Genomic DNA, 8,669 nt, shown 5'->3' on the forward strand with positions numbered 1-8,669 from the left:
ATGGCAATTAACCAGTACATTAGACCCAAAAACGTTAACATGAGAGCTGATACCCAGTGCCTCATATAAAGTCCCAATTTTTTAGTCTAGTTTAGTATAGTTTATCCATACTTAACATTGGCTGCGCCACCTTTTTGGTGGTTTATCTGTACGAAAAACGCCTTACGTAAACGGCGTAGCTTACTGCGACGGGCGTACGTTCGTGAATAGTTGTATCTTGCTCATTTACATATTCTCGGCGTAAATCGACGTACACGCCCCTAGCGGCCAGCGTAAATATGCAGCTAAGATACGACGGCGTAGGAGACTTATGCCGGTCGTATCTTACCCAATTTTAGCGTATCTCAGTTTGAGAATACGCTTAAAGATACGACGGCGTGGATTCGGACTTACGATATACGCCGTCGTAAGTATACCTGAATCTAGCTAATCGTTTTTTAAATATTATCCAATTTGTCTGGAAGTTTCTATGTGTCTATGAGACTTTCACTAAATAATTAAATTGTGAAACTGAATTTTCACAAGTGTGGCAGGTGGGTTGGAAATAGGGCAGATGAGTTTCAGATCTCCATTGTTTGTAAATGAGGGAACGGCTGTTTTCTAAATAGTTTGCATAGTGAGCAGCCATTTCCTCATAGCTCATGTTGTTGCGAGGAAGATCTGAAGCTACAAATATCAATGGATCCTCTTCTCCTCATCTTGGCTTTCTTGGTGATTGTTTGTCTTTTGATTAAGATTTTCTGCTGCATCACTTCTATCACACAGTGGATTTGTCGATTTCTGTGGTGGCTTTATCTGGTTTTCTTTATTGCTGTGGTTATTACATTGTGGAACATCGGAACCTGGATCAGCCTTTTACAGCAAAGGTAACATCTAATGCCTTGTACACACGATCGGAATTTCCAATGAAAAAAGTCAGATGGACTTTTTTCATCTGAAATTCCAATCGTGTGTGGGCCCCATCTGACTTTTTTCCGTCGGTATTTAGAAATAGAACATGTTTTAGATAGCACATTCGTCATGCTGCAAATTATTGAATCGTTTAATGTAGCGCATTCTTTTCTTCTTTCTAATGCTAGAATAAAAATGTTTTTTTTGCTGCTGATATTCACAGAGTTATGACAAACTTATTTCTTTATTTTTTATTTTTTTCACAATCAAGAGTTTATTGAAAGAAGATTGTAACAAAGAATTAACAACAATTATTGAATGACAATGGATCGAATTATACAACAACGTCTACAAAGTAAGTGAAACAAACCTCAGTAAGAGGGCGTACAAACATGTATCTCAATGAAAAGCAGTTATACATGTTATACCTTGATAATGAAATAGGGTAAGAATGGGAGGGGAGAAGGGAAAAAAAAGGGGGGGAGAGGGGGAAAAAAAAGGAGGGAGGGGTAAATAGGGGCGTAGAGGGTCGTTCAGAATCAACACCAAAGACAGTACAAGTTGTCATATCATAGTTAGGTAACACATACTAATGTTCTGGCACGTATAGGAATATTAATAATACCAACACAAATTGTACAGTAGAAGAAGTAGTATCAAAGATTTATCCCTGATTCTATTTGTCATAATTATAGTTCTTGTGGGACTCAAGTTTTTAACATTTGATATTCATTGGTGTATATAAATAATACCCATGGTTGCCATAAATTATGGAAGTTCTCAGTGTTTCCTTTTTCATTGCTACAATCTCATCCATCTTGAATATATATTGAACCCTGTCCAACCAATCCTTGACCGTCGGGCTTCTAGTTGTCCTCCGATATAGAGGAATCAGTGTTTTAGCTGCTGTCAGTAGGTGTCTTGTAAGTGCTTTTTTTTACTTACTGATCGTAAGATGGTTAATATGTAGAAGACACGCAGCTACATCTAACTTAATTTTGGTGTCTGTGATGTGTTTAATCCAGTGTGTTACTGTTACCTGAGACCAAAAGTCAAGGATCGGGGGACACAGCCGCCAAACATGTAGGAAGGATCCTATTTCTTTGTTACATTGCCAACAGATGTCTGATGAAGTGGTCAACCATTTTTTAGTTTTCTGAGGAGTCATGTACCACTGTGTTAAAATGTTATAGGAGATTTCCTGATACCTCGAACTAAGAGAGCATTTGTAAGCTAAGATGCATGCCTTTTCCCATTGGGCATCACTTAATGTGATACCTAGTTCTTTTTCCCAGTTATTTCTGTGTTTGTTGTGTGATTCTGTTTGTGACTGCTTTAGCCAGGAGTAAACCAAGGAGGTTGTTTTCAAGACCTGAGAGCTAGAATAGCAGATTTGCTCTAACTGAGTTAGACTGTTACAATGACTGCCCTTTTATGTTTGCTATTTACTAGGAAATCCTTCAGTTGCAAATAAAACCATGCTCCAGGAAATGATTCTCCAAAGTCTGTTCTGAAATTTTCAAGAGATTTAATTTTATTTCATATTAGACAGTGGGTAACTAACAATTTATTGGTGTTGGTGGGAGATGGAAATACTGTAAGGTTCACGCCAGGAGGAAAATCTGGGTTGTCAGTGTTAAGACCTGCAGTGGTTATGGTACTGCCGCTTTCTTTCCATCCCTCAATCGCCAAGCATAAATGATTATCACTACCATAGGAGGTAGAGGGATAGTGGAGATGAATGCAGTTTCCAGGATGATTCTTCCCAATGGTTAGAATATTCCCCCAAACATGAGCCAAAACTTCATGAAGGGTGTACCAGGCATAGAACATCTTTATTGAGAAGGCAGGCTCTTATATACACCAAAAAGAATACTTGCAGTAATCAAATGGACAATGACACACTCCACCCACAACAGCATACAATGGTTTACTAACGAGCCCCCCTCAATACATATCTTTTAGTCGACAGACATTCTGTCTCTGAGATAAGGTGACTCCGAGATAAGCTCTTCTCACCTGCTATACAATACACATTTATCATCAATAGAAATTCACACAATACAGTGTCAATTAGCATCACACAATTGAAAGGTTCTTGAGAGCCAGACTAAGGTTAATTTACATGACAGTAGCAGACGACATTACCACAGCAAGCTTTTATAGTACACCCACCCTCTCTCTGCCTGGAATATATTGAGATCAGTTAAGGAATAAACCAATTATCTCCAGGCAGAGAGCACACAATTTTCCCAAAAGTTGGAACACCCCTTTCCACACAAGGTATCCCTACAATTACATATCCCCTGATAGCCCCGATCTGGGGGACCAACATATCCATATTTCACCCAGATCGGTCCAGAGGTTCTTAAAAACAAACCGAACCTATGAGAAAATACCGAATAAAGTCTATTTTCTTCACAGTCAGCTACCTGGGTTAGTGGTCCTGGTATTGAGGCTAATTTATATGTTGTAGCTGATCTGTGCCAAATATCTAACGTAGCAGCCACTAGAGGATGGGTTATCCTTTTGGTGAATTTAGAATCCATAGTCCAGGGGTAATAAGAGATTGATTTCTTGTGATGAGTACGTTCTAATTGGACCCAGTCTTTATTATTCCCATGGCAATGCCAATCTATCAGTCTGGTGATGTGGGACGCAGTAGGATATTTTTTTTAAATCTGGGAGGCCAATGCCACCTCTACTTTTAGGTAATGTGAGTTGGCGGAAACTTATTCTCAGTGAAAAAAATGTGGTGATACCACGCTGTCTGATAAGTGAACCTAAAATTAAAAATGCTAGCAGCTTAAATAGTGAGATACCCACAAATAACTAGTACAATGGAAAGCAAGCTGCGCAACTAATACAAACACATAGTGCTATGATGCAAATGAAAATGAAATAAATTTGCATGGAACAAATTGATTGGTCCAAAAAGTGAAATGAAACAGTCCCAATGGTTGTGTTTTATACCAATAGAAAAAATTTGAGTGATAAAATAAGTCTATCATTACACAACATGAAACACAGATAACGTGCATATGATGATGGTTACTGACAGTCCATTATCATTTTCCTTCTAGTGAATAGTGACATCAAAACAAGGAGACCTAGGGGAGCTGCGGTGGCTCAACGCGATTGGCACTGCGCTGACAAGCCATTCACCTCTGCAGCTAGGGGTTCGGATCCCGGTCTCAGCTACATGTGAATTGAGTTTGGTGGTCTCAGCCTGGCTCCTGGTGGGTGTGCTATGCGAGCTAAGCCTGCGCTTAGTACGCCCACCCCCCTCCCACAAAAACCACCACACTTACACGCACTCGAAATTGGGTTAACATGCACGCACTTTGACCACGCGGTCTCTAAAAAGAGAGGCGAAGGACTAACGGGGCTGGTTGAGTGGGCTAGATCCTCTCACTCCCTTATAGGGAGTCCCTCTGCCCCGTTGGGCTTCAAAGCGGAGCAGGTAGGGCGGGCTGTGTGGGAGGACCCCCTCACACACCCACCATTGCCACCCGGGGCATTGAGAAAGGTGGCAGATTGCCTCTGGGGGAGACCTGCCTACTCCCAACTCCTGCAGTCCGGCTCCTCTCTCGAGTACACGCACAAAATACACTTAAAAAAAAAACAGAAAAGAAAAAAAAAAAAACAAGGAGACCTCAGAATAGTGGATGGATAGACAAGACACCTTTTGATCACACTGCCCCTTACCAGAGGGGAAGATCCCAACTAGAGACCTTCTGACGACAGATGGCTTACTCCCCAGCCAAAGGCTTGTGTGGCAGGATATCCAAAGGCCGAGTTTTCGCCCACAATGGACCGATGATTAGTGTAGTTTAAAACAGATGTGAAGAAGGAAAAGAGCTAACATAGTGTGAATCCATATAGCAGTTTAATATAAAAAATTAAAATCACACTTACAAGAGAGCAGATAAAATTAGCTTGTGAAAATATAGCCGGCCGGCTAGCACAACCCGTTCACTCCGGGACACAGTATGCGGTTATAGACGTCAGCACGCCACTACCCTAAGCCGTTTCGTCTTAGAAGACTTCGTCCAGGGGCACTATTTATATACTATACTATACTATAGTATAGTATACTATACTATACTATACTATACTATACTATATATTATGATTTCTTGTGATGAGTACGTTCTAATTGGACCCAGTCTTTATTATTCCCATGGCAATGCCAATCTATCAGTCTGGTGATGTGGGACTCAGTATGATATTTTTTTTTAATTTGGGAGGCCAATGTCACCTCTACTTTTAGGTAATGTGAGTTGGCGGAAACTTATTCTCAGTTTTTTGCCAGCCCAAAGAAATGTTAGATGTATATTTCGTAGTTTGGAAAAAAAGGAAGAGTGTATCCTAATTGGTAGAGCATTAAAAAAATAAAGCAGTCTTGGTAAAATCATCATTTTTAGGATTGATGCTCTACCAAATCACAAGAAAAGTTTGGGTGTCCATTTTTGTAAGTCTTTGGAAATGGAGTTCAAGAGGGTATGACATTTACTGAGAATAGACTGTCAATAGATGGGGTTAGTTTAATTCCCAGATATTTAAGGGTTTCCTTTTCCCATTTAAAGTTATGATTGTTCTTTAGTAAGTCATAGTTGTTGGGTGAGAGGTTTAAGTTGAGTGCTTCTGATTTATTTTGGTTGATTTTGAAATTAGAAATATATATTTCTTTATTGTTTCTTGTGATCTCATGAATCTTCGTATTTGATTTTAAAGCCAGATCTCAAAAATAGTTTTTTATTTATTTTTTGGTTGGTGATTTGAAACAAGATCTCCTATTTTTTTTTGTGGGGTTTTAATATTTTCTTGTGATCTCCATTTTTATTTTCTGGTCAAGTTACCCCAACAACATTATTATCGTGTATTTTTTTATCTCAAGGAGGTTGGTTGGTGTCCCTTGTTAATTACACAGTGTATTTATGAAAAGTACCTTCCTACTCTAATACAACCAAACTGTCCTTTTTATGAAAAACACATAGGCAAGTATTTAAAGTAAATCAAATATCCATTTATTCTGGTAACAAAATAAAGAGGAAGGGCAACAATGGAGAAATTTGTCGAATTTATGCAGCCTTTGGACCCCAAGGCAGACATAAAGTGTATGGAAAATAAAATAAATAACTTGAGGAGTCCATACAATAGGGAGCACAATCTGGTCCCCAAATCACAGAAATCAGGAGCAGCAGCAGATGTCATATATGTCCCCAAGCTGTGGTACTACAACAGCCTGCGTCTTCTGGCAGAGCAGACTGAAGCCAGGGAATCACTTTCTGGTCTTCCTTGCAGCCTTCCCTCACGGCTCCCTGCAGCGTTCCCGCCACACCTCCCTGCAGCGTTCCCTCCACAGCTCCTTGCAGCATTCCCTCCACGCTTCCCTGCCGCATTCCTTCCACGGCTCTCTCCACGCAGCCTTGAAGACTGTGGTTCTGGTGGTGGAAATGTGGCAGGAGGAGTAGGAGAAGAAGGATGGCCGAGATCACACAGATGGGTGGTCTCTTTCAGCAGTCCCCTGACCGCTTTTTGAAGGACACTAGAAATCAGCTCCTCAGAGAGGGTACATTGTCCCTCCTCCATTTTCTTCAGCTTATTGGCCACATAGCAGCCATAGGCCTGTCAGAGGATTGGCATGGCCAGACGCCGTGTGGCGCATGCCCTAGTGTGAACGGCGTGCGCGCAATGCGCGGTTCTGCGGGACGGCACGTGCATGCGAGCGCACCAATCAGAGTCCTGGCCTTCCTACTTAAACCAGCCCCAGTCTCGTGACGGGTTGCTGGTTTGTTGTCAGCTCCTGCCTGTTGATTCTTCCTGTACCTGTACTTGAACTCATTGTGACCCGGATTGACCCGACGACTCTGCTCTCTCTCCTGAACCTGACCCCCGGCTTGTCTCCCTGGATCTGCTGCTGTCTCCAACCCCTGACCTCTGGCTTGTACTTCGGACTTGTTACCTTCTCCAGCCCCTTGACCCTGGCTTGCATCCCGGACCTGCTTACAGTCTCAGCCTTGAACTTGCTCTCAGTTGTCTGAAACCTCTCTGGTACCTGACCTACGGCCTGTTCCCATTACTTTCGACCAACTGGCTGGTTTCGGCCACTCTCGGCGCACTCGGTGATCCTCTGCAATCCTCAGCGCACTCTGAGATTCTACTGCCGGTCACGGCTCCCTGATCTCTGCTTCTCTGCTTCCTGCATCTCTGCGGGAAGCAAGCTGCAAGCCGCACATGAGCCTATCCTCCCCTCCACAGCCACCGGGACCACCTCAGCTCCTCCTCAAGCAAACCTAGGTACAACAGACTTAGAACTTAGGGGAGGCTAAGAGCAACTGCAAACAGGCGGGAATAGGAGTATAGAGATTTCAATCCTCATACATTAGGGAGCTGGAGACCTGGAACTCACGGCATGCTCCTTCCTAGCGCCATCACCAGACTCCTCTCTTCCTCCGAAATAGCTTGCGTACTGTACATGTCAATCTTATTTACTTACACTATAGGATTGTAACAGACCTGGGATACCTTTGGGCACAAAGAGTATAGTAATGCGGCACACATAGTGTCCCCTCACCCTCCTCTCAAGCCCTGTTTCAAGCCACATTCCTGTCGGAATAATGTGTTCGGGTTTCAGTTGGACTGAAACCCGGACACATGATTTAAAACCCAGACTGTCCGGATGAATCCTGGACAGGTGGCAACCCTACGCCAAACTACCGTGTATACATGGGGCCGTGGAGATGAATGGAATAGTCATCTCTCTATAGTAGTTCTTAAGACTTGCTTAGTATATATCAATTGAGGAAATACCAGCCACAGTAATCTTTTGAAACTTTTTTGTCCCCCAGGTGTGTATTTTCTCCATAAATTGATTAATAAGAACCTGGAAGACTTTTGTATCCCCTTTACCTCCTGGATTATGGACACATTACAGCGGAATTAAGACAACATATGATCAAAGACAATGAATATCTGACATCATGGGTTTAAAAATGTGGAGACCAAGCCTGGACCTTCACCTCGAGACAGGAGGCTGTTAGAAGATTTTATGCACAGGAAATGGGAAACACATTTTATTTTAACAGTTGCTGACAAACACAACAAAAAATGGAAAAGCCTGAAATGACCACGGTGGCCCCTTTTACACAGACAGGAAGTTTTTCAGGCGGACTCAATCGGAACCTCCATTCTTCTCTATGGAGCAGTGGGTGTAAACAGACATGTGCCCATTTACACCCGCCTACATCCAATCCGATCTTCCATAAAGAGACGAATGGGGATCTGTTCCCCTTATGGCTCGGATCGGATTACAGTCGGGTGTAAATAGACAGGAAGTCAGTTTACATCTGCCTGCTCATAGAGGAGAGCAGTCTGTGTCTGTGTCTGCTCTGCATAAGCGGAGTGAACACCGACCTGTCATCCACCTGCTTAGTGGGGATCAGCAGGCAGATCCTCTGCTGAGCAAGCGGATCGCAGCCACAGTCTGCTCTGTGTGAAAGGGGTCTTATGCATCATCCATTCTGATTGACAAAAATTCACCTTTTGAGTGTTTAAATGTTTTTACTAATTTCAAAGGCTGTTATGTTATTTTTCACCTCACAATAAATAAATCTTTATTGTAGCAATCTACCACCCCTACACCTAGATAGGTAGCTATTCACAGAGGTCCTATAGTGGGGGCAGAGAGGAAATATGTTCACCATTTGCATGTTCAGAGTACAATTGTACGTATTTAACAAATGTGTTAAACTGCATAATTATCACATTTCCAG

General features: G+C 42.3%; 1 long non-coding RNA gene across 1 annotated transcript; it reads left to right on the forward strand.

Moving 5' to 3' along the window:
- Nucleotides 1-470: 470 nt before the first annotated feature.
- Nucleotides 471-8,037, forward strand: LOC120914151. Its single transcript, XR_005743622.1, has 3 exons — nt 471-866; nt 1,163-1,246; nt 7,746-8,037. It is a non-coding gene; the product is annotated as an uncharacterized LOC120914151 (long non-coding RNA).
- Nucleotides 8,038-8,669: the final 632 nt, after the last annotated feature.

The sequence above is a fragment of the Rana temporaria genome, chromosome 9 (assembly GCF_905171775.1).
Source record: "Rana temporaria chromosome 9, aRanTem1.1, whole genome shotgun sequence".
Taxonomy (NCBI): Eukaryota; Metazoa; Chordata; class Amphibia; order Anura; family Ranidae; genus Rana; species Rana temporaria.